The 11147-nt window shown below is 37.6% G+C and overlaps 1 long non-coding RNA gene across 3 annotated transcripts; it reads right to left on the reverse strand.

Annotated features, from left to right (window-relative positions):
* LOC110433566 lies at positions 722-8320 on the reverse strand. Of its 3 annotated transcripts, XR_002451049.1 has the most exons (6): positions 7904-8320; positions 7712-7804; positions 7457-7630; positions 5247-5392; positions 4816-4859; positions 722-1467 (listed from the first exon to the last, which is right to left on the reverse strand). It is a non-coding gene; the product is annotated as an uncharacterized LOC110433566 (long non-coding RNA). The 3 variants fall into 3 exon arrangements; XR_002451048.1 differs by having other exon boundaries at positions 7457-7821; positions 7904-8318; XR_002451047.1 differs by having other exon boundaries at positions 7457-7804; positions 7904-8311.

Below are 11147 nucleotides of genomic sequence, written 5' to 3' on the forward strand. Positions count from 1 at the left end.
AACTAAGTTGAATAGATTCATCTCGTGATTTATAAGTAAATTATACAATTAGTTTTTTGTTTTAATCTATATTTAATGTTTCATGCATGGACCATAAGATTTGATGTGACGAAATATCTTAAAATTTTTTTGGTTTTTGGATGAACTAATCATGTCCTGAACAGCCCATGTAAAGTCGGAGCTGTATGGAGAGGGGGGCGAATGTAATAGACTATCTTCAAAAACCATTATCTAAAATATAAGACTCATTTCAAATTTAGCTAGTGTTGTTGAAGTCTTGGAGACTTATTTTAAGTTTAGGTCTCGTAAAACGTCACCTGTCGGAGACCGAGGCCTTGGTTAATATTATCGAATCATGGACTAAGTAAGTTTAAAAGATTCATCTCGTGATTTATAAGCAAACTGCATAATTAGTTTTTGTTTTCGTCTATATTTAATATTTTATGTATATGCTATAAAATTTAATGTGATGGGGAATCTTAAAAAGTTGTTGATAATAGCGCTATCTGAGATGCCTCCGTCGCTATCGCCGTTCCATCTTGTGTCTCGCTCGAGCTCCCAGCGAGTGCGGTAGCGCTAGACGCTAGACGCTAGGCCCGTCATTGTCACCGTTCCATCTTGTCCGTCTCTCCCGCTCCCGGCGAGTGAGGTACGTAGCGCTAGACGCTAGGCGCTAGGCCTGTCGCTGTCGCCGTTATCTTGTCGCTCCTTCCCGCTCCCATCGAGTTACATGCTACATTGTATTACTGCTGAACGCGGTCTTTTCTCTTAAGGGCATATGCCCTCACTCTCTCATCCATTGGATTCGCTTTGAGAAGTGTGCAAACACATATCTCAAAGCAGTTTCACATTGAGATGTGTGTTTGCACACTTCTCAAAGCGAGTCCAATGGATGAGAGAGTGAGGGCACATGCCCTCAAGGGCAAAATACACTTCGGAAGGCAATTTTTTGCCCTTAAGGGAATATGCCCTCACGCTCCCACCAATTGGATTTGCTTTGAGAAGTGTGCAAACACACATCTCAAAGCAGTTTCACATTATGATATGTGGTTGCACACATCTCAAAGCGAATACAATAGATGAGAGAGTGAGGGCACAAGCCCTCAAGGGGAAAAAAACTTTAGCCTACTACGGAGTACCACTCATCACCCCCATTGATTCGCTTGGCTGCTTGCTGCGCGCATCCACCTTCTGTTCATCGATTCATTTGGTCCGTCACTGTTCATCGATTCATATGGCCCCGCAATTGTTCATCCATTTAGCCACAGTCGTCGGATGGTCCATCTCTTCCCTGCACAACTGTTCATCCAGTTGCCGTGTCGGGTGCCTCTGTTCATCCACCAGAAGCAAGAACACACGTTCCATTGACCGTGTCGGGGCCATACGTGTCGGGTGGTCGATCCTTCACTGTGGCCCATCCTCTGTTCATCCACTAGAAAGAACACACGTTCCATTCGCTGTGCTCCCCTGTGTGGTCGAGAAGCAAGAATACAAAAGGTTAGTTCATGTTCAGCTCACGTCTCACTTTTAGTTATAAGGACACTTTCATAATTGGTTTGGCCTAGCACTGAGATCTTGGAGAATGCAAATAATCGTTATTATAACCATGTGAATGGTTAGTAACATGACGGAAATGCAATGTAAAAAAGATATTTTTAAATACTTGAAAGGACGTGTTTTAGTGTTGTCACCTCCCATAAGAAAGTGTTGGGTGTTGCAGGCTACAGTTACTACCACACGGGATTTGTCACTGCTGCATAGGCCACTGTTTATGTAAGCAGGGGCAGAGCCAGAAATTATTCACAGGGGAGACCAACCAAAAATCCAATTTGTCAAAATTGAGTACAACCAATGACTGTCTACCTTAATTTATCGACTTGACATAGTACTTGCATTTTCTATGTGTATTTAGAATCAAATGTGTTATTCTTTCAGTAGTAGACGATAAACTCTTAACAACAAGATATTTGAAATGATTGCGTAAACCTTAAGATCTATGTCTCAATTATTCTAAGGTGCTTCATAATATTATCGAGTTATGTTTTGTACTTCTTCCATCCTAAATTATTAAACATTCTAAAAATTTTGGAGAGTCAAACTATCTCAAATTTGACCAAAATTATAGAAAAATTGTAAAGATTTATATCATCAAATAGATATATTGCGAAAATATAATTAATGAAGAACGTAATAGTACTTAGTTGGTATCATAAATACTATTTTCTTACCATATAAATTTGATTAAATTTATGATGCTTTGACTGTCCAAAATTCTTGAAATGACTTATAATTTACAATGAAGAAAATACAATTTCATTATCTAGTGGATATTAATATGTATATATGATAAAATTGTTATATTTCTCTCTTAACATAAATAAAAAATATAAATTTATACTAGTAAAATTGTTTGGGGACATATGTTAGGGGGGCCATGGCCCCTGCCAGCCCCCCTTGGCTCCACCACTGTTGTAAGGGTACTCATCTTCTCCAACGAAAACAAAGACATTTTCTATGTAAATAAAAGCTCCACAAAGATCATGAAAATATACTCTAATTTTCACAAAATGTGTGATTACTTTGATAAAAACGAAAGCAAACAATCCAAATGGTTCATTGAGAGTCAATAGTAAAAGTACTTATAGTGGTTCTGGGTACTTATGGTGGTTATTGTGGTCTAACTAAACTCCCTCAATAGACCAAAACATGCTAATCACCTTAGAGAATGTTTAGACACAATGGCTATTCATTAGAGATATTTAAACCAAACAAAAACAATGGCTATCCAGCGGTGAGCCGCTGGTCATGCACGTGCTTGCCGAGGTGCTGCCTCCACAACCGTCCGTCCAGATGTCGTGAAGGTGTTTGATAATATGCTTGGCTTTGTTCAGTTTACAAAATTTTTTGGATTTCAATACTATAGCACTTTTGTTTTTATTTGACAAACATTGTCCAATCATAAAGTAACTAGGTTTAAAAGATTCGTCTCGCGATTTACAGATAAACTGTGCAATTAGTTTTTATTTTTATGTATATTTAATGCACCATGTATGTGCCGCAAGATTTGATGTGATAGGGAATCTTGAAAATTTTTGGGAACTAAACAAGGCCAAAGTAACTTTGCTTTTGTTTCATTCGGGTCTGGGGACGTGGATGCAAGTTTAAAAAATACCCAATCCAAATTTGGGTTGGATCTTAGAGATATTCTAATGTCATGATTTGATCTCATGTGCAGGGAACATGGGAAATAATAGAGAAAAGCATGATCCTTTGATGTGCCATGAATAAGTTGTACAAAAAAAATCCATATAAAACAAAATATTTGTTGCCATCCTACCCAACTGCCCTTCTTCCATGTTTGAAATATATGCAACTTTAACCACAATGAATGCTGAAATATATGTAACTTTAACCACAATTAAATAATTGGTGTTTAAATTAAAAAAACATCACACTCTGATTCAGTTTTTTCTAAGAAAATAAGTACGTTACATGCAGAAAAAAGCACTTAAAGCTTGCATTAAGCATATATCCAGCTAAAATGCAAATCACTACATGTAACAGCTGCCAGAAAGAGTTCACTATTTGGTGGACATGTCTACATTGAGCTCCCCTGAACTGGAAACATTTTTTTTTTACCCAGGCAAATGCTGTCCAAATGAGGATGACTTTTGCTTGGTGTAAATAATATATATATGAAAGCTTAAATTTTTGCTTATAGAAACAGCGCATCTTCATATGTAAATGCAATCCTAGTTTGAGATTGTAAGATGGAAAACTCGAAGTCTGACATGAACAATTAGGTAACAACAAAAAAATAATCTGATCCTTCTTCAGTAAGTAACAAGAGAAACAATGTCATAGCTCAGCTCTGCACAGTCGTCCTAGCAATTGTAGAATTGGATTTTATTAGAAATCTATCCTTGCATTTTTGTGTAGACAAAATATAGAAAACTAAGGGGTGGTGCTAGCTGGTTTGGGCATATAAACGCCATATTGGACAACTTTTTTTCCAAAATCTTTATTATTACTGCTAAATGATTGTGTGTTCAAAAGGTTGTGGCCACGTTTCCTGGCTCTACATAGGGTAGTGAGCGTGGAAGGCGGCAGCCTCTGGTATTCTGGCATCGAAGCTCAAGAGCTCCTGCCGAGGTTGACGATCACCCTTGGCTCTTAGGCCTTGCGGTCACTGGTCGTGTTTTTCTTGTAGCTGGTGACGTGAATTTAGCCTTTTTTCGCTGAGGTGTTGTGTGTGTGTTCGCTTATGTACTTGGGCTTTTCTACCATAATGAAATGAAAAGTGCTGCATAAGAGGAAACGAGAATTGGGAGCATATAAAATGAATAGGGTTGTCTATCGTCATATTGACAGCTTTTCCCAAAATATTTAAATGCAATCCTACATTTTGGGGATTGTTAATTACAGAAAAAATGATGTTGAAAGTGCTGTGGAACAATTGTGATGTTTAATTATAGAACTATCACTCAGAGTCAATGTAATGCTAGAACCATAGATAAGAGCCCTATATAGGTTATGAAGAAAAGATATTGCAAACTGTAACCAATTTGATAAAACCATTTCAACTATTATACACATGAACTTTCTGTGTTTGGTTCTTGGCAGAAACCATGCATCATCTAGCTGCAAACAACAACAAATGGGAATAATTGATAGGATCATTTTGATTAGCTTTCTATATTTCAAAAAAAGGAATAATTGATAGGATCATTTTGATTAGCTTTCAATATTTGAATACATGAGATTATGTATGGGTACCACAAATTATCATGGAAATATACTGAGAGAAGTACAAACCTCTGTAGGAAACCGTCCACCATCAAACTATTTCGAAAAGCAACCTGCACACAAAGTTATAAAATATAAAAAAATGTAGTATCAATGGAGGACGAGTCAGGGCCTAAGATCATATGAATACTTCCTTTTCAAATTAATACAAAATCTTCATGCTTCTAGAGGAAATTGATCTGTTGAAGGGTTTTTAAAACCATCAAAAAAATTATAGGACACTTCTTTGCTTTGGCATAGACACTGGAACAGTATAAGTGTTATTGCAGGAAGACAATAGGAATTGGTTTAAATGTCCATGGAACTGTCACACTCGGTTTTAAAGAACAAAACCAAGCAAGCCATATGTGTGCCCAGGAAGTCCACACATATAACAACAGAAAGAAATAGTATCTGAAACAATGTTATATAGCGGAAACATAGATATAATAGACACTTACATCAGAGTATCGCGGAATGATAACTAATCTTTAGGCTCAAACTTCACAGGGACGGTTGACTGGTGGTAACATATGCCTAGAACTTCTTGTATCCTGAGAACGTCCTTCGTAACTCCTTCGCTCCTCTGATAACTCTTACTAGTAAACTGAAGTGGTGGGAAATAGCAAGAGTGAGCACATATCGTACTCAACAAGTATAACCAGGGGTTCATGAGGCTCAAATAGCTGACTCTGGTTTGACTGCATTTAGCTTTTAATAGTGGATAGCATGTTTAATCATCGGATAACAAATATCAAGGTAGCATAATTAATCCCATAACCACATGATCAATGTATACAAGAATTAAGAATAACACATATAAACAACATAATGAACCATCATTTATCATCATTAATCATGTTCATCAGTGTCCATCTATTCCGTCAGTTTTCCGGGCCGTCCATATCCGTGGGCACGGCTAGTATACCAGATTTAACATTCTGCAGAGGTTGTACATCTTTACCCATGAGTCGTGATTTACCCTTTCGCCCGAGGGGATCAGCCTCTTAGCTCACTTCCAAGAAAAGCCGACAGGGTTTACTATGAAGCCTTTCAAAAGTTTGTCTAACACATGCCGCAAGGTTTCCTTCGCTAGCAGATATAGATACTCTCTTCCGAATGGCACAATGACGCGCAGCCTATACACATAGGGACAGGGGCTCGCACTATACCCGTGTCGGTTCAGCCCCTCTAGCGCCCTTTCGGGTAACCTCTAACAAGCTAGAAAAGGTCTTCATACTGAGCTAAAGCCAGAGCCATATAGCCCTCATGGTTGTACGAGTTGTCCCAGCTTTTGCCAAGGGATAAGAGGGTCAAGATCAATCTAGCAAAAGCCAGAGTTCTTTCCACCCTTTATATTCAAATTGTTAGAAAGCTTATTTTATTGTTTATTGTATATCCAAATATTCATGTCACAAGATCATGGATTATAATCAAGCACTAGCAAGAACTACCCAAATGCATATCCAAATAGGTAACAAGGAATTCAGGATAACAATCATCTATGATTTTGCTAAGGTCATCAAGGTGGACACATGCATATGATCAATATTGTATTAATTGTGTATAGGTAACAAGGTTAATCCCATGTTATACTTGCCTTAAATACTTGCTCAATTCTCACATCATCAGCTTTTGGTCATCACCTTCTTCGGCGCTCACAATCGGTTCTCATCTACTCGTAGCAAGCACCACACATAGACAAACATACAAACAATAAATAGAAACAACTAAGAACAATACATCAATCAGAAGAAACACTTAAAAAGGAGAGCGTACTAAACAGCCTAAAATAGTGCTATCGTTAAAAAGAATGCGACTGTCGTGACTGACTACAAAAAGAGGCAAAAGACTATGGAGTGTATTTATTTTATTTTAGTAAAACTAGGTGATGCATATTTTAGAGAAATATCCAAATGGTAGAATTAATCAAATTAGATTGATTATGAATGCAGAGTTAAAACTTAGTTATATTTTAATTATTAATAATTATATATCATTTAAGCCATTTAAGCATTCATAATTTAAAAATTATAAAGCATGTGAAAGCAACTAATTGAACCATCATGTTTCGAGGTTTATCTAAGCAGATCATATCCCAAAAAGTATTAATGTTGGTATTAATTATATTAACATTCTCTATTAAGTACAAGCTTATATACTTAAAACACTTTTAACTGAAAAGACATTGAATAAATATTAATTATATTACACCGACTTTATATGAGTCATGCTTCAATTAGGAAAACTATAATTTAATAAATACATATACATATTTAAGTTAACAAGCAATTACAGAAAGATCAAAGATAAAACTAAATTACTTTTAATTAATTAAAAAGGACACTCAACAAGCATTAATCAAATTAATTATATTCATACCCGGGACATGGAAAAAAAAACATGACTAACATGTCGCTTATGTCGCCATGATCGCAAAGCAATAAAAACGAAATTTATAACTCTACGTCAGTTTTAATTATAAAGTTAGACGCATATGTTAATTAATATAATAATTAACTATCTATCGAAAAATATGTGACATGAAAAACATTATTACTACTATGTAGAGCACATCGACATGAATCTAACGCAATTTGAACCACTTAAATCGGCTATTAAACGCTTAAATGACCGAGATTAAAAGGCGTGGTGGCAAATCTGTATTTACCAACATCTTCTTCCTTGGGTAGCAGATCGTGGTCTATTGGGAAAGCTAGCTGGGGACTTCGGCCGCAGGGCACTTGGCCGGGATTGGCTCCTCCGACTCATGGACGTTTGCTGCCTACTATCCAGGCACACCATCTTATTGCATTTGCTCATAATAGATGATATCCAGATACATCTGCACGTGTGATAGGTTGGATTGCAGTTACTAGATGACAACTGCCCGTACAGAGAATCACAAATTCATGGAGGTGCTCACCGAACATAGAACGATGATGGAGATGGCAGCCAGCTTGGACATCCCACATACGTGGTGCTCCATGGACTTGAGAGCGGAGATCATGCAGAGCATCTAGGCATGGCTGATGGCTACGGGCAGTTTTCACTTAGATCAATTAGCTCCCATGGTGAACAGATGACGATGAGCCATGGATCGAGATCAACTCCGTACCTGTTTGGCAAAACTTCCCGGCGGCGCGGCAAGATGGAGGTGCGGCGCATGATGAGAGTTAGGGCTCCGTGCTGCTGTTTTTGTGGATAAAGAAAACCACGATAGGTTGTGACTTATATGTCGCCGATTTCGTGCAAACCGTTTGCGTGTGCCTTTGTATCTCTTCATGCTTTCTATGACGGGAAAAGGAAACAGAGGCACACACGCACCATCAGGTCCTGGCGAGCAGATAACAAAGGAAAGGAGAAGCAAGGCTGTTTATGATGAAAGCAGGGAGATGGAATCGGCCTGGTTGCTGGCTTCCTGAATTGCCATCACGTCAAAGCACATTGGTCCAAGGAACAAAGGAAATAAATAAAAAGAAAAGATAGATAAGTGTCAACGGTAGAGAGAAAATGGTAGACCCTGATCCATTAGTAAAGGTTTAGATTTAGACGGACTAGGATGAGAATTATATATCTTCAGAATTATTTAATTTCATGTCTAAAAATAATTCTAGAAAAATCAAGAATTAGTATTTAAGCCACGAGAAAAAATATTGTGATGCCTCAAAAGAAATTTGGGATAATTTTTATAGATAGATTGAACACCGAGGAAGCTTGATAAAATATTTGGTGCTCACGGAAGATATTTTGGAACATATAAAAAATATATTATGCTCATAGAAAGGTGAGAAAGAATTCCAGAAAAATGTAGAAAAATTCCCGAAAAGTTTTAATAGGTCGTCCTAATGAAAGATGAACTCAAGGAATAATTTAGCGTAGAATATGATGATATGGAAAACTCCAAATGAGAAGATTAAGATCAAGAAAGAGAAGACTTTATAACACCCCGAAATTTCTATTTCGGGTTGTTATTAGAAAATATTAAAAAAAATGAATGGTTTTAATATTTGGATAAAATTTGCCAACAATAGTTTAGATTTTCATATATTTTGATCGAAGAAAAATGGTTTTTTAAAATATTTTGGAATTTATTAGATGAGCTTTTGTTGATGTGATGCTTGTATATTACTTGAGTTGGTTGATTTTGTATGTGCTAAGTTTCAAGAAAACGTTTAGACGTTGATAGATCCTTCCCAGAAATTTTCTAGACTTTTCCGGGCTTTTTCTCATTTTTTCTAGAACAAAATCTATTTTTTTATATGCTCTAAAATTCTTTTTCATGGACACCAAAAACTTTATCTAGATTGATCAACTCTCAAAATATCTCTAAAAGTTTTCCTTTAAGTTTTAGAATTTTGGAAATATTTTTCAGGGATTTAAAATGATTTCAACTTTTTCTGGAATTATTTTGGAACTGAAAATGATTTATTTAAAATCCCGAAATTAAGAAATTCCGAAACTATTTCAAACCCTAGACCTATATATATGCCGGTGTTCCTCTCGTCACGCTGATCACAGATCTAAAAACGTCATCCCAAGCCGCCACCTGTAGCTCCCTCCATCTCTCGCCGAAGTTCGGAAAACTAGGTTTCCGGCGAACTCTCCGGCAAGCTTTTCCGGCAACACCATGGCGTCCCGGCATCAGCCATCACCATCAAGAGATAGCCCTCGTCGTTCTCTTCTCCGTGGTATACTTGTTTGCACAAATCCCTTACTGTTTGATCGTTCCCTAGATTTTCTTTTCTTCTCCGGCGAAGAATCACCATGGCTGACCGGAGCTTTTTATTTCTCGTCGTTCGGCGCAGCAATACCGTCTCCACCCCTTGGCTGCGCACCTGCGCCCCCATGCGCTCCAGCCCTGCGACGCCCAACCCCATCCACGCCTGCGCCTTCCTGCGCCCCGCCGCCCTCGTGCGCGTGTGCCTGCTCGAGATCGAGCAGGGCTGCCGGCCGCAGGCAGCGGCGCCCCCCTTGGCCGTGCGGGCAGGCTGACCCCGCGTGCGGGTCCGCGCCGCGGTGGCCTTGCGCTGCCACGCCCAGCCTCTCGCTGGCTGGTAGGCCGGCCAGGCCGATTCCCCTTCCCCACGATGTACAGCAGCAGCATCTCGTACGTGAAGGAGATGGATGAAGGTAGAAGATGCCCCTAATTACGATTTTGCCACTGAATAAAAATAGCAATAGTTTATTCGTTTTAACTTCGTTTTGTTCTGTTTCAGTTGCGTTAGTTTCGTAACGTCGCGCTCTACGCAGTGGTGCTAACTTTTATTATTTCATATATTTTTTATATATATTTAGTTGAATATTAGATTAATTAATATATGCACCTAAATCTATAATTAAAAGCACTATACAGTTAAAATCATGTTTTCTATTGTTTTGTGATCGTGGCAACCTAAATGACTTGTTAGCGATACTGTTTTCCATATCCCATGTTTATAAATATAATTAGTTTAATTAATATTTATTGAGTGCCATTTTTAATTATTAAAAAAACAATTTAGGTTTACACTTCGGTATTTTTATAATCTGATATTAATTTGATTAATGTTAACTTAAATATTTATTAATTATAATTCTTTTAGTTAGACATAAAGTATATAATTAATTTGTTTAATATTTATTTAATGTCTTTTTGATTAAAAATAACTTATGTTTCTAATTTAGATCTTTTATAAATAAATAAATGATAACATTATTAATATCAATTTAAAGGATTCTTTATTAATTATAACTTGTTTAGTATAAATGGAAGCATGTCATGATTCGATTAGTTGCTCTCATTTGCTTTATGCTTCCTAAATCATAAATGTTTAAATGACTTAAATGATGTACAATGGTCTGTAGTTAGTTTATGACTAAAGTTTAACTCCAGCTTTTATAATTCTTTATAATTTGGTCAATTCAACTTTGATATATTTCTTTAGAAAGTCTATCACCTTCTTTTATTAAATAAAATACGACCAGCGTATAGTCGTCTTCTCCGTTACACTCCGAACCTCGAAAGTCGTGTCCGTTTAACGATAGCTCCGTTCTCAATCGTTCTTGCGTTGTCTCGATCGTAGCAATAAGTCGTGTCGTTTAGTGCGCTCTTTCTAAGCTTTTCTTTTGATTGTTGTTTGTTCTTAGTCGTGATTGTTTGTTTGTCTGTTTGTGTTGCTTGTTTGCTACGAGTAGAAGAAAAGCTGGGGCAACGATTGTAAACATCCGTGGCAGTGATCAGGATGCTGGTTGTATTGATTTGTGATCGAGACGACGCTCCTTTTCGGCACTCATCTGCGCCGGGGATCTGCCGGTAATGGCCTTTTCCCCGCTACCCTCTCCTCGGAGGTCGGGACGGGGCGGGCTCGGTCTTCCTCACT

This window comes from Sorghum bicolor, chromosome 3 (assembly GCF_000003195.3).
Source record: "Sorghum bicolor cultivar BTx623 chromosome 3, Sorghum_bicolor_NCBIv3, whole genome shotgun sequence".
NCBI classification, from domain to species: Eukaryota; Viridiplantae; Streptophyta; class Magnoliopsida; order Poales; family Poaceae; genus Sorghum; species Sorghum bicolor.